Raw genomic sequence first — 27,199 nt, forward strand, 5'->3', positions numbered from 1 at the left:
TTTTTCTTTTTCTTTTTTCTTTAAGAATATAGCTCACCTCAAGAAGCACTTGGCACAAGTATTGGTTTAAAGTGAAGAAATATACATGTTAAAAAAGAAATACGCAGACTGCTCTTTCCTTGTGGAGTTGCTAACCTGGCAATCCTAACCCTCTGGAATTTCAATAAAAACTGGAAAGCAGAAAAGGGCCTTTGAGTTGTAGTATTTTCTTATAACATAGATCCCAGAAAAATCAGTGTGCTGGGGGTTTAGTGGCCATGCTCCTCACTAGACCCTTAGGATCTTGTTTAAGGCCCTTCGCCCCTATTTATAAGTAAAACTGAATTTTCTGATTTCTCAGCTTTCACAGATTAGACACTGCAAAGTGAAAACCAGAGAAGAAGCAAGAGTTCACGTGTGTTTGAAATGAAGACGATGAAATGACGACACGTTGAAAATTCTACCTCATTTAATGACTGTTCCAATTATGAAAGATAAGCATTTTGTTGATCTTTGCATTCATTTTGCTAATAGTCCCAAAGCTTTTTGGTTAAGAAGAATGTTTTCAGTTTAGGTTCTGGGATTCATTTTTGAAAAATAGGGATAATAGAAGACTGGAATGTGAGCTATGTAGATAATTCTTTTTACTAAGAATATAATCAGAAAATATGATATATTACCACATCTCAAAGACTCTGCAGATTCAGTTATTAATTATACATAAAGTGCACTGAGTACTTATCAGCTCATTATCTTTCTTAATTCAGTTCTAGAATTATATTAAACAAGCATTCTTAACTAATCCTCTTCAGGGTACTTGGGAGAGTGGTGACAACTGAGCTGTTGACCTATGGGAATTATATTTATTTGTTTTAGAACAGATATAATATAAATAATATAAACATTAAAAGACTTATCCCATTCCATGCCTGTTAACTGTAATAAAAAATGTGAACATGGTCGTTCAATCCTTTGATAACATTCATACACTTTTTAAAAGTGGTCTGTGCACCAGGGAGAAAATTCTTTTTCATTTTTTTTTTTTAATTGAAATTTCAAGTGGTTACAATTGCTAGGTTAGCAACACCACAAGGGAGAATCTTCTAAGAGTGGATTTTGAGGTTTATGTTGACACTTGGATTCACCCATGCTGGGAATGGGAGGGGCAGAAGGACCACCCCAAGTGTGCTGGTGATGCTGGATTTAATCTGTGGCTCACACATCATTTCCCTATTCCCTGATTTCACGTGTTACAGACTCTGCCCACCAAAAACGTGCCAAAGACTATTTCTCATGCCACTTGAGAGAGCAAAGTCATTCTTTCATAGACAGGCATTTACATGCTTTCATTATTACTGAATTGTGATAATAAGTGACACATCCATGTACCTTTTGGAATTTGTCCCAGTGACAGCACATTGCCGTCTAGCTCACACCATGCCAGATCTTCCAAGGGCACATCATCTTTATGCTGCCTCCATCTCCAGTTCTCCGTGGCCCCATGCCCTGTCAAACATCACAGTGATACTTGAATAACTGAACAGGATTTTTGATGGTTTAGTGAGGTCAATCTGCAGAGAAGGAAGTGAAAACAATCTTGGCTAACACAGATATGAAGCTGAAGTGCAAATCTTGTAAAATATAAATATTCTTATATCGGTTGTGATCATTAGTTCCATTTTGAACCTGGTGTGGTGCTGATTTTTCATTTAGTAATTTTGCAAAGAGAAAGCTATCTTTTTAAAGTAAACATGAGTGAGGTGCGATTTTTCATTTTACACGGATGTTCTTCTCCCGAACTTCTGCCCTTTACCCCCCAAAAAAACAGAAAGGAAAAATACAACCATTTGGGTCAGCTATTTCTTTATTTTCATGGCAAAAGTTAAAATGGAAGAAAATGTCTCTACTGGTTTCTTTGAACATGAAATTCAAGAAACCATCTAGTTTGTGAAACACTGTTTTTGATCATTAGCAGCAGTGGATTAAAATGTGTGTCCTCTGTGGTGCAGTATGTTTTTTAATTTGCCAAGTTCTGAACCACCACAAATCGATAAACTACCCAGACTTACACACCTGGGCAGCATGCTGCTTTCCTGGATGCAGCCCTAGACTCAATTTGGCAGAGGACGAGCCAAGTGTGGGATCGCTGTCAGCTCTGGATAATGTGTGAATGCTGCCAGTGTGTGTTGAGAAATCTGAGTCTGTTTCCTGGAGACTCCCCAAACTTAAAAGATTTTATATTTCTCTCTTATATCGTTGAGTTGAGTTCAAAGAAGTTGTCAACGTCTGTTTGATAACAGCAGTGTGGTCTTGTCGGGCATGGCTGCATTTTAATCACTTCATGGATATTAAGGGCTTTAGTTCCAGTTTATTCCTGCCTGTCTCTTCCTTCCAAAATTCCCCTTAATCTGGCTCTCGATAGGAGGGACTTGCCTCTAGGGGACAAGCATAAGCAAAAGATAACAGGAAAGCCCACACTATGCCAGGGTGTCTTGAAACATGAAAGGTCAGACCCTACATTTCTGTAAAAATAAATCTCTTTCCGCACAGCCAGGAGAAGTGTTATCATTTAAAAAAATCTCCACATTCATTTTCTTTCTTTTTTTTTTTTCATTCTCTCCAGAAAAATATGCCAATATAGTCTAAACTGTTGCTGATTAACTGCTAACAGAGGTGGGTTCGAACATCCCAAGCCCAATTTTAAACACCTTTAGAGGATAAATGATAAGGTGTCTGGCTTCGCAATAAACACAATGAAATTGCAGGCCTTTTGAAGTGCAGGTTTATATTAGCATCGTTATCATTATTATTTTTTCTTCCCTTTCTTCATCTTGCATAAATTGAAATTCCTTCAAAACTTTAGCAGCATGTTATTAAAGTATCTGTATACAAAATAAATAAATAAATAAATAAATAAATAAATTGCAAATGATTTTCTTCTGGAGGAAAACTGCTGCCAAGGAGTCTTTGAAGGCAATGCTTTTGTTGTGAATCTGAGAGCCATTGTTACCCAACAGATTCATACCCAAGGCAGAATTGCTATGGAATAGTGTGCATAAAACACTGTGGGTGTCAGCCTAGCATGCCTCTGGAAGAAATAGGACCATCGATGTCCATCAAAAAAGTAAGATATATGGGTCTCAGCATCCACTGTTTTCCTACATAACTGTAGTGGTAAAGCAAATTGCATGCACTTTAACCCTTCTGTCTGCTCACTGTCAGGAAAAGACTCAAGCAAATCCCAAGTCTGCATTGTCCTGTTAAAATGTGCATTTATCTGGCCTTCAAGACCATTTCCAAGTACCACTTGAAAATAACACTATGTGTTCTGCTCTTCTGAGTCATACACATACACAAACACACACAAACATGCATACACAATCTTTCTTTTTAAAAAATCTCTAGGGAGATATTGACTAAAGTGGTTGAAGAGAGAACTCACTTCCATGTCAAAGGCATCCTGTTGCTTAAATCTGGCCAGACTACCACGATGAGCTTGGTATGTGTAGTGGGAGTAGGTGGGTCACTGCAGGGCATTCTTTTGTGTGTTTGTCTTTAAAACAATACAGAAGGTAGGCTTTCAATGTTTTTATGTCTTCGGGGAGATTCCTCATACTGATTTTGGATTAACAGCAAGGATGAGGGAATTACAGTAACAATTGTCTGAGACCTCAGATTCCAATCTGAATAATATTTATTATATAAATTTGTGCATGTATTTATTTATAGTCAGTCATTGACATATCTAATAGCACTGTATGGAAAAAAAATAATATTATATAATGACAGGAGCGTTAACTCAATCACAATGCCTACTTTGGGGGAACATTTTTTAGGCTTGGTATTACTCCTTGTTTGTAAGTTGGAAATAAAAACAGGGATTTATCTTTAATTTTGAGATGTTATAACATAGAAATGTTGTTATTTAAAAACTTACATTCTTTGGAAAGCATTAAATACAAGGTGATTAATTATTAACTTTTTATATTCCTAATATTTGGTCCATTACACTTTCCATATTTTAGAAAATTCAAACACATATTAAAAAGGATTGACTGAAAATTGTTATTTTGTGTATTTCTAACCAATTAAAGAACAAGTACATATATATAATTCATTTAATTTATTATATAAATTTGTGCATGTATTTATTTCCTAAATTTCTTTGTGACTAAAATGTCATACACAATGCCTTGTGTTTTATAACTATTTGTTTTCTTACTCAAGCTGAACAAATATTTTCAAGCAATTTAAATGTTTAACACTAGCTCTGCCTATGTTCTTTTCCCATGAAGCGTTTGATAACTTATTGGATAAATCATCCACCTATATGTTTGATTTTTACTTGATGATACTACACTTGACTAATCATCTACCTTATGTTTAATTTTTACTTCATGATACTACACTTGACTAATTTTAAGGGTTAACCAGAATCAGAATATTATTCAGTGAATTACCCCAAAGTTTGGATGATCTCTGGTGAGGTAGAGTATTTCTTAGAAGGTAGGTTCATTGGTTATCAGGAATGTTAGGGGATGCCTTGGCCCTAATAAAATACATATAAATGCATCTAAACAAACCTCATGTTGAAGCTATTGTCCCCACAGTGGTCAGATCTTTCCATTGCCCTCTTCATATCTGAAGCAGTGGATTTCAGAGTCTGAGGCCAAATACATTTTAACAAAAATTGGCTTATCGATTTCCTTTTCATAAAAAATATGCAAACATAAATGATAATATTGGCTGATTTATATATAATGATTTTATTTAAAATTGGTTCAGACTTATTCCTGAAAAGTCATGATATTTTAATTTAAATTCCAAGCTAATCTTAACCACAGTGAGCAAAATGATTAGTACATCAATTAATAAAAAGAATTTTTTTTGAATGAGAAAAAAGAAATAGATTCTTTCAAATAATTAACTCTTGCCAGATTTGTCCCAGAGAGGTGAATCGTAATTTTATTTTATTCTATTAAGTTCTATTTTAATATTGAACTTTTAGCTTATCGACTATGTTTTGGTAATTTATTCTTTTCTTGACCATCTACTGGGCAGTGTGTTAATTTGCTGTTTGAGTATCCAGAAAGAAAACAGTTTTAATCTGTTAGATTGGGTCCAAGAAGAACTTGAAAAAGCTTCTTCAGAACATAGTTGTCTATTTTTGTTCTCATGTTCAACACAGTTAAAATCTGCTCCTAGTCAGTTGCAAGAATGAGAGAAGTCCTACTGTTACTACTTGTTGGCACCACTGCAAATTCTTTGGATGCTGTATATATATTTTAATGATTTTAATGTACTACATTAACCTGCAGGATAATAATTAAGAAATAACAAATGAGAAGAGAAATTGCAGATTTCAAAAATGATAAGAAAAACTTGAGAAGTCTTAGTGGAGACTGAGTACAACAAAGATTTGCTTCCTGTTACTTTTCAGGAATGTGCCTTACTCTGTTAATCGACAAAGACTACATTGACAGAGCTTTCCCAAAGGTTAATTATTTTTTGAAGAAATAAATCACTACAACTTTGCTTGCTACCCTTTGTTTTCATCTTAAAACTGTTTCCCTTAGTCATTAGTCTGTGTAGTTTTGGGGATTTTTTGATTTCTGATTTACCTTACAGGTTAAAATATTTTTCAGATCTGCATTTTATCTGGTTAATCTCATTTATTCTGAAGAGGATAGATTAAATCCACTTAACTGTCCACTTTATTAAATTTTTGTTGTAATTTATGTTACTCTAATAGAATCAGGACAGGAGGAAATTAAATTGCTAAAAAAATACTGAGGAGCCTGTGGCTTCCACAGTCTCCTCCGCAAAGTTTGAAATCATTTCATGTTCTAAAGGGGAAGAGTAGCATTATAAAATTTCTTAATGAAAACAAATGCCAAAATAACATCTGCTTCTGTTTATAAAATAACATACTGCTTCTGTTTTAGCAGTATATTGACAAAACAATGGGTTCTCTGGTTCGAAAGTTTGATTTCCTTCTAGAATAATTTCTATAATCATTCAAAAGTTTTAAGCAGAAGACTTGTTCCAAAATTTTGACATCAATTGTAACAGGGTAAGGATCAGACCCTTTTATTTTCCAGTAATTTTTCCCAAGGCAGGAATAAATAGAATTTGCATCGGTTATCAATACAATAAATCAATGTATACAACTAATTTGGACCACTCAAGCATAAAAACAATACTCCATTTTATTCTGTAATTATTCAAGAGATTTATCTCTTCTTTCCCTTTCATTGTTCATGGCCATCCTACTTAGAAGAAGTATATAATGGAAGGTGCATAGATGCAGGGAGAAATGAAAAATTGTCATAGGTAAGAATTACTGGAGAAATTGCATTACTGTTATCTGTTGGGTCTGGTCTGGAAACTAAATCAGTGGCTACCTGAACTAATTCACACTGCCCTAGGAACCATAAGAATATGACTCTTTGGTATGGTGAATCTGAATGTTAAAAATGGAAGCACTAAAGGTAGGTTTCTCAATGTCCAGATGTTTGCTACATAGTATATAAGCCATAGACTAAGTGGTTTAGCTGCTGTTAATTAATGAGCACTTATTATATGCCTACAGTGTAATCAGGTATAATTAAGGTACTGTGTGTTGGGGATAAAGAACATACAAGATGAATACAACCATCCTGAGGGCTGACGGAATGTTTCAAAAATGACATGCGAACAAGAATTCAACAACAGAGCAACAAAGTCGAACGCGCATATGAAAATGGGAATACGCTGACATGGGAGAGAAGAGGGTAAGACTGCTCTTCTAACACTTTGCAAAACAAGAGTCTGGGTTCTGACTTTGAACATGAAGTTGTGTATTTTCAGATGCTCACATAGCCTAAGCACTGAAGACTGAGTTCTGTGTTCAGTTATTTGGCTGTTGTTAGCAGTGATGCATGAAGCAGAAAGAAAACAGCTTGATTTCCATAAGTTAGGCAAACTCTGGAGAGCTGGGAATGGCAGGGAGGCAATTGGCTTGCAAAATAAACTGACCGAACCGGAAGCCAAAATTAAATAGAGTGTATAAGGGCACCCCAGGGACTGTCTTAACAATGTACTAGTTATGAAGTAACTACTGTCGTTATTACCACTGCTAATGAAGAAACCATAGGAGAAGGCAAGCAATGCCTCTCTGATTACTGTGGGCTTCCGGTTTAACTAGCGAAGGCATTCAATGATCCTTTAAAAAATGAATTTACTCAAATGTCTTTCTGTTATTAGTGAGGATACCATTAGGCATGGTTTAGCTTTTGAAAGTAGGAAGACAGTTTGGCTAATGATGGCTGAAACTGCTGGATAAAACTACACGCTTAGACATTCATAGATTCTTTTTACCCTGTTTTGTGACTTGATAATGATTTTAGTTGTACTGTTTTTTAATAATGACCCAGGAAAGACATTAAATGTCAATTCCTGTGTAGAAACTTAAGTGCATTGACTTAGTAAAGTCTTTTAACTGTTTCTGGTGCTAGATGTTTGGAGAAAATATTTTCCCAATGATGACTTTTAAACTATGACAATCAAATTCAGTAATCAAAATGGTGATACCATAAAATAAGAATACAACATTATGAACTATATGAAGATTTGGCTTTGGGGGCAAATAAAAACTAAGGGTTAGAACATCTGTGAAAATATTCTTTATGTCCTCAGATTCAAAAGAACTAAAAATATTTCCTCATTTGATTCAATTCCTATAAATTATTATTCATTAATTTGTTCACCTGATTCTCAAAAAATACATCGCTATCACAGGGCCAGACCAGTGGATTATAAATTTATGGCTAATAAATCACAACTTCATCAGTTGGTAACATTTCTCAAGATGTTAAGATCCAGGATATTTTTAAGAAGGTAACAGAGGTTATTTACCACCCTGAGCTGGTAATTCCACTCTGCCATCTGCTGATTGTCTGACCTTAGGTAAGTTCTTTATCCCTCAATCTTCTTATCTGTAAAATGGAAGTACAATAAGAACTTCCACTCCAAGTTTATCATGAGCTTTAAATGGGATAACCTCTGAAAAAATATTTTGGACAACCTCATTTTTATGTTAAATGATCAATAAATATTAACAATTATTACTTTTGTTTTAATTATTTCACTTACCTTTACATATGTAAGTAGAGCAAAGTTCAGTAGACTGAGGCAGATAAGCAACATGAAACAAGATGGATTATAGTGGTTACTATAGCAACCACAATGTTGAGTTTCCACAATATAATGTTTTCGTTTTGGTACTGAGGATTGAACTCAGAGTTGCTTTACCACTGAGCTACATTCCAAGCCCTTTTTATTTTTTTTTACTTTGAGACAGGGTCTCACTAAGTTGCTGAGGCTGGCTTTGAACTTGTGATCCTCTGTCATCGGCCTCCCCAATCACTGGGATTACAGGTGCTTCTTTTTGTTTTAATTTGTGAAATATATCTGCAAGGCCTTATGCTGTGCTGTAAATAAGCAAAGTAGTAATAGGTTTTTATGGATTATTTATGAATATAGTATTGTCTACATTTTATAGACGGAAAGACCGAGCCACAGGAGATTAAATCAGATGCCCAGTATTAGCCAACTAATAAGTAATGTCGGTTCACCAGATTGGACATGGGGGAATGAGAAGAAGGGAGGGGGGATGGGAATGGGAAAGACAGAAGAATGAATTGGACATAATTTCCTGTGTTCATATATGAATACATGACCAGTATAACTCCACATCATGTACTACCACAAGAATGGGCAGTTATACCCCATGTATGTATGATATGTCAAAATACATTCTACTGTCATGTATAACAAAAAAGAACAAATAAAGAGAAAAAAAAACAAAGAAGTGATAAGGCTAAAATTCAACAAAGGTAGTGTGGCTCTCGTCCATGTTTTGTGGTGTGCTATCTGCCAGCAGGGTCACATAGCTCTTTTTCCAATTAAACTAGAGAATCACTCAAAAAAGTCATATATCAAGTGAGGTTTTGAGAACAATTTACTCAAGGTAACCTAGTCTTGAAAGCAGATAACAGCTCCAATCTTCTATGTAAAGCAGCTGTCTCTTTATATCTGGAATAATTAATTAAAATAGGTCATCCTGATCTATAAAGATGTAGAGGATCTGAATTCTGATTGCTTTAGAGATTAACTCTCCAGACTTACTGTCATGATCATCAAAGTGCTTATGCTAATATTTCCTAGATTTGAACTTTGGGAAATCAAATGCACACCCACCCCCTCCCCCGTTATCTCCACATTGTAAACTTCAGGCAACCTTCTTGATAAAATGGAATTTAGGTCAAATCTCTCATATTCAAGTAGGTTCTTTGTGTATGGAATAAGGAAGCAAATTAAGAAGGAAGAGGAAGACCTCAATTTATCTTAATCTCCTGTTGTATGAGCCTGTGCTATGTTAGATGAAAAAGACTTACACATATAACAAATGGAAATTGCCCCTTGACTAGAATCTCAATTAAGGGTGTTATTGCAAACTGTGAATGTAGTTAAGAATTTCATTCCCCTCCCAGAATAAGGAACCAAGAACATATTTTCCCCTTTTCTATTCTTTTCTCCTCTCCACTCCTCCCCCTCCCTCTCTCTCCTGTCTCTCTTCTCTTAGTCAAAGATACTGAGAGGTCATGCTTGCTTTAATAAAATGAAACTTTTACTTTTTTAGTGGTTCCTCTCGTCAGAGTCAAACGAAGTGAAGCAGGAGAAAGTCCTGGTTTTCTCTCTCTTAGATACTTTGCCTAGATTCAACAGTTTGATTTGCCTGAGTGGGGAACAATGCTATCTGCTAAAGAATAATATTAACATAAAAACACAATAGGACTTGTCACAAAACGCATGGCAAACATTATAGGATGTAGTCCAATGCTTTCATTAACATATTTGTTAAATGCCAAGTCCACGAACAGACACTATCAACCAAGAAAATACTTTTCCCAACACAGATCATGTAGATAGCTCACCCTCCCTTGAAAGAGATTTTGACAGTTCTGCTATTGAGCTCTGTAATTCTGCTGGGAACCAACTCCCATCCTTATGCCACCCAGGCTTTCAAAATCAGAATGGAGGAGAAAGTCAGTAGCTTTTACTGCTCTACAATTTATTCCAAGACAGGAGCTGTAAATGGCTGTATATACAGACTTGGGAATTTGCATACTGAATGCCTCCTCTCAGTTTTCACATGCCTACCTCTGTCCCTGTCATTTAATTTGCTTTTATTCACCAATCAAGTTTGTTTCCTGGATGCCTCACTTGCATGAATGGGTAGCAGAGTAATTACAGCTAAGTAAAGTGGTTTTATGAATGAAGCACAATTTACAACGATGTGTGTGGGTATCACCTTCCTTTCTGTTGTTTAATATTCAGACCTGTCACCTTGCATGCATGCTATTGGGAAAGGCTCCAGAAGCCACTGTTATGCCTCTTACAAATCACACCAGATTGCACGGCTCTGGAGGGACGTTTCTGGGGATGAGCAAAAAGGAGTCTTAATCAGAAGTCTGGGATACAAAACTTTGATGCCTTATTGCACATAAAGAATGAAGAGTTTGGGAACTGATGGATAAAATAAGGGAGAAGGTTGAATAGGGAAAACTGCATTTTATTTTTGGTGAAAATTTAATTTTATTCCAAGTGTTCATTATAGGTTTCTCTCTAGGAACCCCAAGGTCCATCCCCATAAGCACAGAAAAGAAAATTTAGCAAGAACTTTTTGTTTTTAGACCATGAAAGCATCAAGGGGCATCAGATGTATTTTTTGTGGGGGACAGGTACTGTGGATTGAACTCAGGAGAACCTGACCACTGAGTCATATCCCAGCCCTATTTTTTGTATTTTATTTAGAGACAGGGTCTCACCGAGTTGCTTTCATTGAGGCTGACTTTGAACTGGAGATTCTCCTGCCTCAGTCTCTCGAGTCACTGGAATTACAGGCATGCACCTCTGTGCCTGCCAGGTGTATGTTTGATTGTGTTGTAAAATGTGTTCTTAATCTATTTGGGGTTGATCTATTAGGAACAGGTTGTCCTACTCCAGATCTTGCTAAGGTGTTCCTGGTTCATCTCACTCTCCCAACACTTTTAAGTCAATTAGGGGTGATTTTATCCCCAGGAGACATTTGGCAATGTCACAAAATGTTTCATTGTCACAACCGGGAGGGATGGCACTGGCAGGAGTTTGTAGAAGCCAAGGGATGCTGCAAAATATTCTGCATTGTTTCACACAGCCTCTCAGAACAAAGGGCTACCTGGCCCAAAGCATCAGTAACGCCAGGGTTGAGAGCTCTGTCTGAACCCCCAAATCAATACCCTGCTCCTTCTTACCAAAGGCCATCTTACCCCTTGACTCTGTTTGAATGGAAATAGATAAAGGTTATCAGCCATGGTTTCCCTCAGTTCTCCCTATCTACCCACAAACTTGATTAAAGTTTTTCTATGTACAGTGCCTGTCTTTATTCCTTAGCCCTAAGAAAGAATTCCTTTCTTAGGTTAATTGATTCACCCATGCTTTGGATTTCATTCCTTCCTGTCTCCTCCAAGACTTTTCTTCATCCCCATCTCTGTATCCTTTCTACAAAGTCCATCATCCTTCATCAGTTTCTTTCTTAACAACCCATGAACAAATACTGACCAAGACTCATCAATTACATATAACTCCTTCCTTTGATTTCAGCTTTTTTCCTTTCCTACACACAGACGTTTTCTACAAAAACTTTGTAGTTGTTATGTCTACTTTCTCAAACCTATTTTCTATTAGCCTTGTGCATTCTTTTGTAGGGATTAGCCTTTTCCTGTTTATAACAGTTATTGCTCTGTGTGTGTGTGTGTGTGTGTGTGTGTGTGTGTGTGTGTGAGAGGGAGAGAGAGAGAGAGAGAGAGAGAGAGAGAGAAACCACCCCAGAATTCAACAGCCTTATGATGAGCATTTTTTGTTATTCACAATCCAAAGAGCGTATGGGTGATTCTTCTAGTCTCCATTAAGCTCACAATTGTGTCTGCAGTTGGTTGTGGGTCTGACAAGATCCTGAGAATAACTGAAAGTGGAGGCCTCAGGTTGGAACTGTCTTGCTGCTGCTTCCAGAACAAGTGACAAGGCCAGCCAAATTCAAGAGATGAGAATACAGATACCCTATCTTGATGGGAGGGGAACAAATCATATTGCAGAGGGAAAGGGCAGAGGATCAGGACCAGTTCTGCATGAATCTTCAGGTCAAATTCAAGTGACTAATAACCAGTTATTCAAATCCAATTGTAATGTCTCTCTTCATCTTCCTTGATTTTGAGGCAGACTCTTTACAAGGAAATCACTTTCTTCTGAAAACTTCACCCTCATGCTTACCACACCGCCATTGTCTTTAATTGCCCTTCTGACTCTGATCACTCTTGGTAGTCCTTAAGATTTCACAATCTTAACTGATAAACTGTTAACTCCAGAGTTTCTATCTCTAATATTCTTTTCATTTTTATCAACATCCATTGGAAAATTTAACTATGTTTTATCCATCACCTATATTTGACACTCAAATCCAAATTCCAGCACAACACATTTTCATTATTGTAGATGTACAACTCCATCTATATGTTGGACATCTTTACCTGGAGACCAAACCTATTATCATTCTTCTAATATCTGGTTCCTCCTAAAATATCAGGTTATCTAGCCAGGAGTTGTTGTGGTTATTATTATTATTCCTCTTTTTCTATTACTACCCTGCTCCTTTTAACTGCTGTACCCTGGCTTGGTTCATTAAATTCTATTAATGATCTATTTAATGATTCAGTTTCATGAATATTTATCTGGGACTTACTAGATGCCAGTTATCATGAAGCTTAGATTATATAAAATACACTGTACTTATTAGTTGATAAGTGATATGGGAAGATTTAAGGTTAAGAAATGAAAAGTTAGGAAGTGCCAGTGGGTGTTGTTATTTGCTAAAGGTAGTTAGGAAGATCCACTAAGGACTGTTATTATTATTATTTTTTTTATATAAAAGCATTGGTGCTCATAAAGAGTGCAGATCATTCCAGAAGGATAGAAAGGTTAAGGGTTACATCCTGCATGACTGGTGGTGTGGTCTTTCAAGAAAGGCTTGTTGACTTTTTCAAGAAAGTCAATAGAACTTATAATGTAATGGGTTATTTAGTAAAAGTAAATTTGTTTTTATTAAACACATATTTACATGTTCTTATCCTTATTTAGAATCGCTTACATCTCCCCAACTAGTATGACAGGGACTTAGTTTACTCTTTTACCTTTTACTTCCCACCCAAACTTTCATATACCTACTGGCTTAAAAGCTTTGTGGTTTTAAATCCAGATTATTATTTTTAACTAAGTAATATTTCAACTTAACTATTTTATGCATATATCATTCAGTAATTTTTAAGGGATTTTTTTTGTAGGATTAACTTTTCCAAATGATTATTTGGCTAGACATAAGATTCCATATTTAGAAGATTGACAATATTAATTCAGTGTTATCTCACAGAGGAGAAATTTAATTAAAGTTGCCAGATTTAGCAAATAATTATATAGGACACCCAGTTAAACTTGAATTTCAAAGAAACAATGAATACTTTTTAAAGTGTAAGTATATCTCATGCGATGTATAATTTGGGAGCACTTATAATTCTAGAATATTATCCATTGTTTATCTGAGGTTTATATGTTAGCTGGACATACTGCATTTTATCTGGCATACTTAAATCTAATGTAATATGATTATTCTTTTTCTGCTTGTCCAGAAGTTTTTACAAAATGTTCCTCTAAAAGATTTAAGATATGTGTGTTTATTCTTGGAGTTCTAAATTGTCACCACAATAGGTTGTGAATATGTTTAAATTTGCATTCTATTAAGAACTTAGTAGGTCTTTTAAAACTTGTTATTCCATTTGTCTTAATTTCTAGGATTAAAAGATGTCCTTGCTTTGGCAATTTGTTCCATGTAATTTCTCCCTCATTTCTTTCTAAACCTCTTGTTAGGCAGATGTTCAACCTTATGAATATAATTTCTGTGACATATAATTTTCCTTTTGTACATTAATTTCTATATCCACTTAGAAAATTTCAGGAGAAATGTTTTGATTTAATCCCCCATGCATCAACACAATATTTAATTGTGGTATCTGCTCTTTGCCTGGCCAGTAGCTTGATTTCTGGGAATGGGGCTCCCCTGTTCTTTGGAGGCTATAACCTTGAAGTTTCATGGCATGTTTGATCTTAGCACCTGTATTTCTTCATTAGATACTTTGCAGCTACTCAATAGCTCAATGTGCAAAATGACCACAGTGGGAGAAAGCAATGATGTACCCCCAAACTTCAGCTCTATTTGTTCTGTCCCTTAACTCTGGCATTAGAGGCTTCTGTACTACTGTACTGGGATTGACTCACCTGTGTTTCCTCAAATGCTTATGTTGACATCCTAACTCCCAATATCTTAAAATGTGACTGTATTTGGAGGTATACTCTTTGAAGAGGTAATTAAGATTAAATGAGGTCATAATCCAGTATGACTAGTGCCCTCACAGGAAGATAAATATACACTGATGATGTGCACCCAAAGAAAAGGCAGTGCTATGGACTGGATGTTTGTACCCTGTACCCTCCATTCATGTCCTGAAACCATACTTCCAGTGCAAAGGCATTAGGAGATGGGGATTTGGGGAAATAATTAGGATTAGGTAAGGTTATAGGAGTGGAGCCTGTATGAATAGGATTAGAGAGAGTTTGCTTTCTTTCTCTGCTCTATTCCACAGGAGGATACAATCACTGACTGTCTGCAACCCAGAAGAGGGCCCTCACTAGAACCCACACAGCCAGGCACCCTGTTTGGAGATTCTAAGCTCCGTACTGTGAAAAACAAATTTTTGACTTTTAAAAGCCACCTGGTATATGGTATTTTGTCATAGCAGCACAAACTGACTAGGGCAAAGCAAGAAGTTAGTTTTCTATAAGCTAAGGAGAGAGGTCAGGAGAAATCGAACCTACTAACAATTTGATCTCAGAGTTTCAGCCTCCAGAGTAGTGAGAAAAATAAATTGTTTAAACCCTCAGAGTGTACTATTTCATGATGCAAGCCTTAGAAAATTAATATGAATACCTTCAAAGAATAGACTCTTGAGGTTTGCCCATCTCTGATCTCACATTTTGGTTCACTATTGTCACATATTTTGTTATTCTTAGTCATATGAATTTATTTTCTTAATATAACTCATTTTCGTCATTTTAGACAATAAGGACACTTGCAAAATTTCACAGTACAATAACATATAAATTTCTGGAGTTATTTTTTTATTATTTAAACAAATGGGATACATGTTGTTTCTCTATTTGTACATGGAGTCAAGGCATACCATTTGTGTAATCATAAATTTACATAGGGCAATGTTGTTTGATTCATTCTGTTATTTTTTTCCCTTCTCCCCCACCCCTCCCACCCCTCTTTTCCCTCTGTACAGTCCTTCCTTCCTCCATTCTTACTATCCTCCTTATCCCTAACCCTAAACCTAATCCTAACTCTAACGCTAACGCCTCCCACCCCCCCATTATATGTCCTCATCCGCTTATCAGCGAGATCATTCGTCCTTTAGTTTTTTAAGATTGCCTTATCTCACTTAGCATGATATTCTCCAATTTCATCCATTTGCAAGCAAATGCCATAATTTTGTCATTCTTCATGGTGGAGTAATATTCCATTGTATATATATGCCACAGTTTCTTTATTCATTCATAAACTGAAGGGCATCTAGGTTGGTTCCACAATCTGGCTATGGTGAACTGAGCAGCTATGAACATTGACGTGGCTGTATCTCTGTAGTATGCTGATTTGAAGTCCTTTGGGTATAGGCCAAGGAGTGGGATAGCTGGGTCAAATGGTGGTTCCATTCCAAGCTTTCTGAGGAATCTCCATACTGCTTTCCAGAGTGGCTGCACAAATTTGCAATCCCACCAGCAATGTATGAGTGTACCTTTTTCCCCACATCCTCACCAACACCTATTGTTGCTTGTGTACTTGATAATCGCCATTCTAATTAGGGAGAGATGAAATCTTAGGGTGGTTTTGATTTGCATTTCTCTTATTACTAGAGATGTTGAACATTTTTTCATATATCTGTTGATTGCTTGTACATCTTCTGTGAAGTGTCTGTTCATTTCCTCAGCCCATTTGTTGATTGGATTATTTGTATTCTTGGTGTAGGGTTTTTTGAGTTCTTTATAGATTCTGGAAATTAGCGCTCTATCTGAAGTATGAGCGGCAAAGATATTCTCCCACTCTGTAGGCTCTCTCTTCACATTACTGATAGTTTCCTTTGCTGAGAGAAAGCTTTTTAGTTTGAATCTATCCCAGTGGTTGATTCTTGCTTTTATTTCTTGTGCTATGGGAGACCTGTTAAGGAAGTCTGATCCTAAGCCAACAAGTTGAAGGTTTGGACATACTTTTTCTTCTATAAGATGCAGGGTCTCTGGTCTGATTCCGAGGTCCTTGATCCATTTTGAGTTTAGTTTTGTACAGGGTGAGAGATAGGAGTTTAATTTCATTCTGTGGCATATGGTTTTCCAGTTTTCCCAGCACCATTTGTTGAAGAGGCTATCTTTTCTCCATTGCATATTTTTGGCACCTTTGTCTAGTATGAGAAAATTGTATTTATTTGGGTTTGTGTCCATGGTCTCTATTGTGTACCATTGATCTACCTGTCTATTTTGGTACCAATACCATGCCGTTTTTGTTACTATTGCTTTGTAATAGAGTTGAAGATCTGGTATTGTGATACCCCCTGCTTCGCTCTTTCTACTGAGGATTGCTTTAGCTATTCTGGGTTTCTTATTCTTCCAGATGAATTTCATGATTGCTTGCTCTATTTCTGTAAGGTACATCGTTGGGATTTTAATTGGAATTGCATTGAATCTGAATAGCACTTTAGGTAGTATGGCCATTTTGACAATATTAACTCTGCCTATCCAAAAACATGGGAGATCTTTCCATCTTCTAAGGTTTTCTTTAATTTCTTTCTTTAGTGTTCTGTAGTTCTCATTGTAGAGGTCTTTCACCTCTTTTGTGAGATTGATTCCCAAGTATTTTATTTTTTTCGAGGCTATTGTGAATGGGGTAGTTTTTCTAATTATTCTTTCCAAAGATTCATCACTTATGTATAAAATGCGTTGGATTTATGAGCATTGATTTTGTAACCTGCTACTTTACTGAATTCACTTATGAGTTCTAAGAGTTTTCTGGTGGAATTTCCAGGTTCCTCTAAATATATAATCATGTCATTAGCGAACAGGGATAGTTTGAGTTCTTCTTTTCCAATTCGTATCCCTTTAATTTCTTTGGTTTGTCTAATTGCTCTGGCTAGAGTCTCAAGGAAGATGTTGAATAGAAGTGGTGAAAGACGGCGTCCCTGTGTTGTTCCAGTGTTTAGGGGGAATGCTTTCAGTTTTTCACCATTTAGAAAGATATTCGCCATGGGCTTAGCGTAGATGGCCTTTCCAATGTTAAGGAATGTTCCCACTATCCCTATTTTTTCTAGTGTTTTGAGCATGAAGGGATGCTGTATTTTATCGAATGCTTTTTCTGCATCTATTGAAATAATCATGTGATTCTTAACTTTAAGTCTGTTGATATGGGGAATAACATTTATTGATTTCCGGATCTTGAACCAACCTTGCATCCCTGGGATAAAACCCACTTGATCGTGGTGCACTATCTTTTTAATATATTTTTGTATGTGATTTGCTAAAATTTTGTTGAGAATTTTTGTGTCGATGTTCATTAAGGATATTGGTCAGAAATTTTCTTTCCTTGATATGTCTCTGTCTGGTTTAGGTATCAGGGTGATATTGGCTTCATAGAATGAGTTTGGGAGGGTTCCCTCCTCTTCTATTTCATGGAATACTTTAGGAGTATTGGAATGAGCTCTTCTTTAAAGGTTTTGTAGAACTTGGCTGAGAACCCATCTGGTCCCAGACTTTTCTTTGTTGGTAGGCTTTTGATGACCTCTTCTATTTCATTGCTTGAAATTGATTTATTTAAGTTGTATATGTCCTCCTTGTTCAGTTTAGGTAGTTCATATGTCTCTAGAAACTTGTTGATGTCTTCAAGGTTTTCTGTTTTGTTGGAGTATAGATTTTCAAAAGAGCTTCTAATTATGTTTTGTATTTCAGTCGTGTCTGTTGTGATGTTTCCTTTTTCATTCTGAATTTTAGTAATTTGAGTTTTCTCCCTCTTTCTCTTTGTTAGTGTGGCTAAGGGTTTATCAATTTTGTTTATTTTTTCAAAGAACCAACTATTTATTTTGTTAATTTTTCCAATTGTTTCTTTTGTTTCAATTTCATTGATTTCGGCTCTGATTTTAACTATTTCCTGTCTTCTGCTACTTTTGGTGTTGGTCTGCTCTTCTTTTTCTAGGGCTTTGAGCTGTAGTGTTAAGTCATTTATTTGTTGATTTCTACTTCTTTTGTTGAATGCGCCCCATGAAATAAATCTTCCTCTAAGTACTGCTTTCGTAGTGTCCCAGAGATTTTTTTATGATGTGTCTTTGTTCTTGTTTACTTCTAAAAATTTTTTTATTTCCCTCCTGATGTCTTCTGTTATCCATTCATCATATAATAGTGTATTATTTAATCTCCAGGTATTGGAGAAGTTTCTTTTTTTTTATTCTGTCATTTATTTCTAATTTCAATCCATTATGATCTGATAGAGTACAAGGTAGTATCTCTATCTTCTTGTATTTGCTAACAGTAACTTTGTGGCATAAAACATGGTCTATTTTAGAGAAGGATCCATGTGCTGCTGAGAAGAAAGTGTATTCATTCTTTGTTGAATGGTATATTCTATATATGTCGGTTAAGTCTAAATTGTTGATTGTATTATTGAGATCTATGGTTTCTTTATTCAATTTGTGTTTGGAAGATCTATCCAGTAGTGAGAGAGGTGTGTTCAAATTGCCTAGTATTATTGTGTTGTGCTCTATTTGATTTCTGGAATTGAGAAGGATTTGTTTGATGTACATGGATGAGCCAATGTTCGGGGCATAGATATTTATGATTGTTATGTCTTGCTGATTTATGCTTCCCTTAAGCAGTATGTAATGTCCTTCTTTATCCCTTCTGACTAGTTTTGGCTTGAAGTCCACATTGTCTGAAATGAGGATGGATACTCCAGCTATTTTGTTGTGTCTGTGTGCATGGTATGTTTTTTCCCATCCTTTCACCTTTAGTCTATGGGTATCTCTTTCTATGAGACGAGTCTCTTGCAGGCAGCATATTATTGGATTTTTCTTTTTAATCCAATCTGCCAGTCTATGTCTTTTGATTGATGAGTTCAGGCCATTAACATTCAGGGTTATTATTGTGATATGATTTGTATTCCCAGTCATTTGACTCATTTTTGTTTTTTGACATGATTTGGTTTCTCCTTTATTTGGCTATTCCTTTAGGCTAGTTCCTCCTGTTGCTGATTTACATCATTGTTTTTCATCTCTTCCTCATGGAATATTTTGCTGAGAATGTTCTGTAATGCCGGCTTTCTTTTTGTAAATTCCTTTAGCTTTTGTTTATCATGGAAGGATCTTATTTCATCGTCAAATCTGAAAGTAAGTTTTGCTGGGTATAAGATTCTTGGTTGGCATCTGTTTTCTTTCAGGGCTTGGTAAATGTTGTTCCAGGCCCTTCTAGCTTTTAGGGTCTGGATTGAAAAATCTGCTGATATTTTTGTTGGTTTCCCCCTGAATGTAATTTGATTCTTTTCTCTCGCAGCCTGTAAAATTCTGTCTTTATTTTGTATGTTAGGTATTTTCATAATAATGTGCCTTGGTGTGGGTCTGTTGTAATTTTGTGTATTTGGAGTCCTGTAAGCCTCTTGTACTTGGTTTTCCATTTCATTCTTCAGATTTGGGAAATTTTCTGATATTATTTCATTGAATAGATTATTCATTCTTTTGGTTTGTTTCTTTAAGCCTTCCTCAATCCCATTAATTCTTATATTTGGCCTTTTCATTATATCCCATAATTCTTGTAGATTCTGTTCATGATTTCTTACCATCTTCTCTGTTTGGTCAACTTTGTTTTCAAGATTAAATATTTTTGTCTTCAATGTCTGAGGTTCTGTCTTCCAGGTATTCTATCGTATTGGTTATGCTTTCTATGGAGTTTTTAACTTGGTTTATTGTTTCCTTCATTTCAAGGATTTTTTTTTTTCAGTATCTCTAACTCTTTATTGAAATGTTCTCTTGCTTCCTGTATTTGCTCTTTTAACTGTTGATTGGTGCGATCATTTAATGCCTGCATTTGCTCTTTCATCTCCTCCTTCAGTGCCTGCATTTGCTCTTTCCTCTCCTCGTTTGCTTCCCTGATTGTTTTATATGTACATTCTGAACTCCCTTTCTGACATTTCTTCTGCTGTGCTGTCATTGGGTTTTATTGATATAGTATCTAGGTTTGTTTGGGACATTTTCTTCCCTTGTTTTCTCATATTGGTCAGATGTTAGTGGGACTCTGTGATATTGCAGATTTCCTCTGTTGGCTTATAGTGTCCCTGTAGATTTCCAGGGTATCACCTCCCAGACTTCAGTAGCCTGAAGTCTTGGAGTAACTTGATAATGAAGTGCTTCCAAAGAAAGCTGCCCCTAGCCCACTACTGGTTCCAGGACTTGGAGCTGGCTCTGTGTGGAAAGGCTCTCACTGGGGGGCCTGCTCTGAGAAGCTGGCTGTGTGGGAGGAACCCACCGCCGGAGTGCGCAGGGCTGCCTGAGGAAGACTCTAGCTGCCCTGCCCTACTCTGATAAGCCACCCCTAACCGGGCCTGCGGCCCAGGCCGAGCTTCACCTGGTGGGGGAGACTCACCCTGTGGGTCTATTTTAGTCCGAGTCTCTCAATGCCTCCCCTTCTTGATTCCTGGGTTCTGGAGAGACTGGAGATGCAGTCACCCTCTAGTCCGCCATCTTGGATTGCCCCGTGGAAAGAGCCTGCCGCCGGAGGGGGCAGAGCTGCCTGGAGAAGTCTCTGGCTGCCCTTCCCTGGTCCCAGAGGCTGCTTGCGGGTCGGAGCTCTCCACTGGCTCGGGGACTTGTGGCTGGTTCTGTGTAGAAAGGCTCTCACTGGGCGGTCTGCTCTGAGAAGCTAGCCTTGAAAGGCGCTTCCCACTGGAGGGAGCCAGGCTGCTTGGGGAAGTCCCTGGCTGCCCTGTCCTGGTCCCTAAAGCTACCTGTGGGCGGATGCTCTTGGAGCTGGTTCTGTGCAGAAAGGCTCTCACTGGGGGGCCTTCTCTGAGGAACCCACCGCTGGAGTGTGCAGGGCTGCCTGGGGAAGACTCTAGCTGCCCTGCCCTACTCTGATAAGCCGCCCCTAACCGGGCCTGCGGCCCAGGCCGAGCTTTACCTGGTGGGGGAGACTCACCCCGTGGGTCTATTTTAGTCCGAGTCTCTCAATGCCTCCCCTTCTTGAATCCTGGGTTCTGGAGCGACTGGAGATGCAGTCACCCTCTAGTCCACCATCTTGGATCTCCCCCTGGAGTTGTGTTTTAATAATGAAAACCATGTCAGTTAGGCCCTGATAAAATTCTTTAATGGCATCAGACTGAGGACAAAAGGAAATCTACTCTCTCCAACAGTCACTTCTTCATGACTTCCCCTGTTTCTTAAGTTCCTCTTGTTAAGTCTTTATCTTCCCTTAATATATTACTCACAACCTAGGCTCCAAGCATGTCAGGTTATTTGAAATTCATTTTGGATGCTGTGATGTTTCATTTTTTTTTGAAGTTTCATTTTTAATAAAGTGTCCCTCCTTACTTTGCCTACCTGTTGGAGAGTTTTTCATATTTCAAGATGCCAGAGTGCCGTGTCTTGTTCAGTGAAGGATTTTCTCTTGTCCTCTTCTCATGGAGATGCTAAGACCCACTTTCTGATGCCACCAATATTTGTTTTTTCCAATATGTTCCATAAGACTTTTAATTATTTCGCTGTATGTGTTTTCACTATTAAGCAGGGAGTTATTTGAGGATGGAGGCTCATTATCTTCACACCCCCATTGAGAGAGACGTGGCTAATATTCAGAAAAATAATTGCTTAATAAATGTATTTAAAATTAGTAAATGAGAGTAAGAAAAAAAGACCATGAACCCTTGAGTCATTTTTTAATATTCAAACAATGGTAAGGACCAGGAACCAATCTTTTACCATTTCTTTTAAGTTTAGCCCTTTCATTTCAATGACGTCAATTCTATTTCATTGCCATCGATGACTTTAGTGTCTTTTAAGTAAAAATTGGCAAGGAAAAACTTTAAATTAATTAACCCTCTCAGTATTTATTAAAAACGTAAGTAAAAAATTGCATAAAACTTAATTAAAATGTGGGTCAATGTTGCTTGTACCTAATTTATTACAGCGTGTAGGTAATTGCCTTGGGACATCCAGCAGGAAAGCCCGGGAAACCCATTTACCATTTGTTCAGCTCTGTAGTCCAGCACACTCATCCTGAAAAGGGCACATATTCAAAGAGGAGAAACAATTATCTACAACTGAAACAGGTAATGAAGTTTTCTATGTGCTATAATTTTAATTTAAAGAGCATGTTTGAAAGGCTAAGAGACCCAGACAGGCAGATACTTCCTTTTTCCCAGTTATAAAATCTGTCATATCTTAGAAATACTCCTCCATTGAGTGGCAATCACAATTTTTATTCTAAAGGTTCCACATGCGTGGCATATTATGTAATGGACAGCACTTCAGAATCATCTAATGAAAGGAGAACTCTTTTCCATGCTAATAAACTTCAGATTCTGCTTGTTTCAAGAAAATGAATTCAGGCTTTGAACTGCTGAGGTCCACATAAATTCAGGTTATCCATACAGCCGTGCGGAAAATCTCCAAGATGAGTTCTTTATTAATAGCAAGTATGAGTGAGTCAGTCAGCTCGTTTAATGATCTGGCCCATAATTTGAATCCATTGAAAGTTGCCTGTTAGCACCTCTGGGAGTCGAGATCAAGCGTGACCTTGACTTTTGATGGTCTGCATTAGATCCTTGTGTGATAGTCCCACAGTAGCTTTGTTTTCATCATTTGGTGTGCAAGCAGGCTCCTTGACTATCCTCATTATTATCACAAACACGGAAATTATAAGTGGGAGGAGGGTTGTGCTAACATGTAAGATTTATTTTGAGAGAAAAGAATGGGCGATTCTCCTCCTTTATGAAATTACTGGTAGCAGACTGTTAAAAATGAAGAAGTTCACGTAGGCAGTTTTGTTAGCCTCTGGAGGACATTTTGGATACATGCCTATTCATTAGACTTTCCTATTTAAAAAAAAAAAAAAACACAACTGTGATATTATTCTAAAAGGGAGAAAAAGAAAATGCAAGTTCCTCTACCAGTGGGTGTTCTAGGTCTTAATCTCCCTGGCAACTTGAACTTGGGATAGTTTTGAGGTTTCAAATCTTCACCATTTCTTGGCAATAATGTTCTATAATTTGCATCTTTTGAGCTTTCATATATAATGGTATTTTTCCAAGACTTGCATGTCTTAACCATTCTACTGCTGTACTGAAGTACAACATTAATGTATTTTTCTAAGGGAGTATTATATAATTTTCAGGTGATGTGACATTTATGATGTTTTCCCTCCCTGCCCTCACTTCACCATATTGCTAGAGAAAAAGGATACAACATAATTTCCTGAAAAAATAAAACTGCTTTCTAGGAAATTAGTGACACCAATGACACTAGCTTTTCTAGTTATTTGTGGTTTGAATTTAATCCTCCTATCTAACTCAAATTTTGTATCCTTTGACCAACATCTGCCCTCATTCTCTCCTTCTGTCACTGGTAGCTGCCATTCTCCTCTCTGTTTCTGTGACCTAAACATTTTTAGACTCTACATAGTATGTCTCATCACCTGACATTTGTCTTTCTGTACTCAGTTTATTTCTCTTAATATACTTCAGGTTCATCAATGTTGTTATAAATGACAGATTTCATTTGTCTTCATTTTTGAAGGTTTATTAGTATTCCATTGTGTGTGTGTATCACATTTTCTTTATTCATTCACCTCTTGATAGACACTTAGTTTGATACCATATCTTGCTATTGTGAAACATTGTTTCAATATACTACTTTCATTTCTTTTGGAGGGATTGCTGGATCTTTAGGTAGTTCTATAATTAATTTTTTGAGGAGTTTCCATATTGTTTTCCATAAGAGTTGTGCTAATTTGCATTTCCGTCAACAATGTTACCTTTTCTCTATATTCTCTCCAGCACTTGTTATTCTTGGTCTTTTTAATGATAGCCGTTTAACTGGAGTGAAATGGTATCTCATTGTGCTTTTAATTTGCATTTCCTTGATAATTAGTGTTGTCGAACATTTCTTCATTTATTTGTTAGTCATTCATATATCTTCTTTTAAGAAATGTTTATTCAGGCCTTTGTCCATTTTTGGTGGTGGGTACCAGGTATTGAACTTGAGCACTTAACCACTGAATCATATCCCTGGCCTGATTTTTTTTTTTTTTTAATTTTATTTAAGAGACAGAGTCTCACTGAGTTGCTTAGGGCCTTGATAAGTTGCTGAGGCTGGTTTTGAACTTGCAATCCTCCTGCCTCAGCCTCCTTGGCCACTAGGATTATAGGCATGCACCACAGTGCCTGGCTTTTGCCCATTTTTAAAATTTAGTTATATGTTTTCTTGGTGTTGAGTCATTAGAATTCCTTACATATTTTGGATATTAACCCCTTATTAAACATATGGTTTGCAAGTATTTTCTCCCTTCTGTATGTTGTCTCTTTACTTTGTTCATTTCCTTTGCTCTGTAGTTCGATGTAGTCCCATCTGTCCCTTTCTGCTTTTGTTACTTGCGGTTTTTGTTTCATATCCCAAACTCATGATTCAGATCAATGTCACTAAGCTGTCCCCTGTTGTAATTCTTTTACACCTTACTTTTAAGTTGTTAATACATTTTGAGTTGATTTTTACATGTTGATTGAGATAAGGGTTTAATTTCATACTTCTGTAAGTGAATATCAAATTTTCCCTGAATCATTTATTAAAGAGACTGTTCTTTCCCCCTTGTGTATTCTTGGATGCCTTGCCAGAAGTCAACTGACTATAAATGCATGGATTTATTTCTTGGTCCTGGCATTAACTTTATAGTGAAAATCATGTGAATTTCCTAGAGCTACTTTAACAAAGTATCCACAGACTGGGTATCTCAGGGCAACAGGAGTTTATTATGGGTTAGTTCAGTAGGGTTGAAGTAAAAATTCAGGTGTTAGCAGGGCTACCTTCCCTCTGAATCTTGGGGGCAATGCTTCCTTGCATCTCCCTAACGTTGGGTGATTTGCTCAGTCTCTGGATCAGGTGACTCGTTGCTGAATTGCTGTCCTCATCTTCACGTGGCATTCTCTCTGTGTATATATGCATCCGTGTCCACCTTTCCCCTCTTACAAGGTCACCGGTCATATTTGATTTTCATACATCCTAATGACATCATTTTAGTGTATTACCTTTGTGAAGATTCTTTCCAAATAAGGTCGTATTCTGAGATGCTGGGGGTCAGATGTTAGCACATTTTTTTTTTTTTTTGGACAGGCACAATTCAACTCATAACAGAAGGTAATTTGAAATGTCATATTTCTCATTTTTATCTATTGATTTTTGCATTGAACATTTTTATTTGTCATGTGAAATACTTTTGATGGATTTTTCAATGTAGAGATATGCATTTCTTCTTTGATAATGGCTCAGAGACAATGATGATTTTACAGTAGATATGAAGTGATTTTATAGAAAAGTACCCTATACCATGAATCTGACAAGCATTTCCAAAGAAAATTTATGTTAAGAATGACAAGTTTAAGCAAACTTGAAAACTTGAAGTGACTGATATTATAAATGGAATATCACAATTAGTTGTGGCAGGTGCTAGTGCTTTTATTTTTTTACTTTTCTATTATTTTTTCCATTGCTTTATATGGTAGAACTGACTAGATTCTATTGAAGTATTTTCAGTTTCTTGTATTAGCAGTTATATCACATTAGAAATGGCATACATTTGGGGAATGTGCATTGCAGGTTGATTTATTATCATTGGACAGTTTTTAATTTTAAAGATTTTGAACCTTATAATTTGAAATTTCTGACCCATTGGGGGCACTGTGAAGTACTTTTATATTTTTAATAACCTCCATAGCATATGGGTTCAAGATGTTAAATTTATGCAGTTTTCTTTTTTCAGTTATGAGGTAGTAAACAGCAAAAAGACTTATTTGGAAGTAATAGGAGTTGGCTGACAACTCAGACATTCCATGACTTTCCCAACAATGTTCATTCAGAAGGAGTTCAATACTGTGGTAATTTAAAGCTGTGAAGGAGAAAAGTAAGTATGTGAAAGCAAACAAAAACCAAATAAGAATAATTCTCTTATTTATGAATATTGCTGTTAAGTGGAAATTATGTCAAGAACTTCCTTTGAGGGCAGCACAGAGAGATCCGGGAAAAGAATCTGGTAAGAGATGAGGCTCAATGTGGTCAGATGAGCAGAGACTTGCGATGAGTCCCAGTTATTACTTTTTAATGCATTAGCATAGGAAGACTGGGACCAATCCTTCCTCCAGGTTAACACTGGACTCTCTGGAGTATGATCTTATTCAATTTTGAATTCTGTGACCGGTCTGCCAAAATATTTGATCAATTTAATTAACTGCAGTTCATTAGACAGTCTCATTAAAACAGTTGTTAGGTCTCATAAATATTGATTTTTTTCAGATATAAGATCTTTCAATTATATCTAACTATTCTGTGGTTTTATGGACAGAATAATAGTAAACTGAATTTATATTTTTACATTTCTTAATATTCAATGACCTTTACCAAACAAATATCCAACGTATCTTTTCTGTTGCATTTTCAAAACATAATAACTAAGAAACCTACGTGTATGGCTTCTAAGTCAATTCTTCCTTGGAATGACTGTGGGATTGTAAAGCACATAAATCTTTTACAAAAGGCATGTATCCAGATATTATTGCTTCCTTCCCCCTTGTTTTTGATATACATGCAACCTATTAGTTTTTTGCCATGGTTTTCAGTGGAATAATTTCTCAGTTATTACATTGCCAGTTTAATAATTAGTTCATGACTTTGTGTATGTGCTCAGTGGCAGTATTTCTAATCTCTTCTAGAGCCAATTTCAAATAATATTTCCAAATTGAAATACA

General features: G+C 36.5%; 2 long non-coding RNA genes across 4 annotated transcripts in view; both read left to right on the top strand.

Annotated features, from left to right (window-relative positions):
* The window catches only part of LOC306664554, a 320,843-nt gene that overhangs the window by 82,086 nt on the left and 211,558 nt on the right, over nucleotides 1-27,199 (top strand). Inside the window, exon 4 of one of the 3 annotated variants that reach the window (XR_013764740.1) lies at nucleotides 26-186. The exons of the other annotated variants lie outside the window; for them this stretch is intronic. This is a non-coding gene — a long non-coding RNA (uncharacterized lncRNA). Of the gene's footprint in view, nucleotides 1-25; nucleotides 187-27,199 lie in introns of those variants that run through there. 3 annotated transcript variants of the gene reach the window in all.
* On the top strand, nucleotides 7,035-15,244 carry LOC306664555. Its single transcript, XR_013764742.1, has 3 exons — nucleotides 7,035-7,926; nucleotides 8,321-8,397; nucleotides 14,751-15,244. It is a non-coding gene; the product is annotated as an uncharacterized lncRNA (long non-coding RNA).

This window comes from Sciurus vulgaris, assembly GCF_902686455.1.
Source record: "Sciurus vulgaris genome assembly, chromosome: 6".
NCBI classification, from domain to species: Eukaryota; Metazoa; Chordata; class Mammalia; order Rodentia; family Sciuridae; genus Sciurus; species Sciurus vulgaris.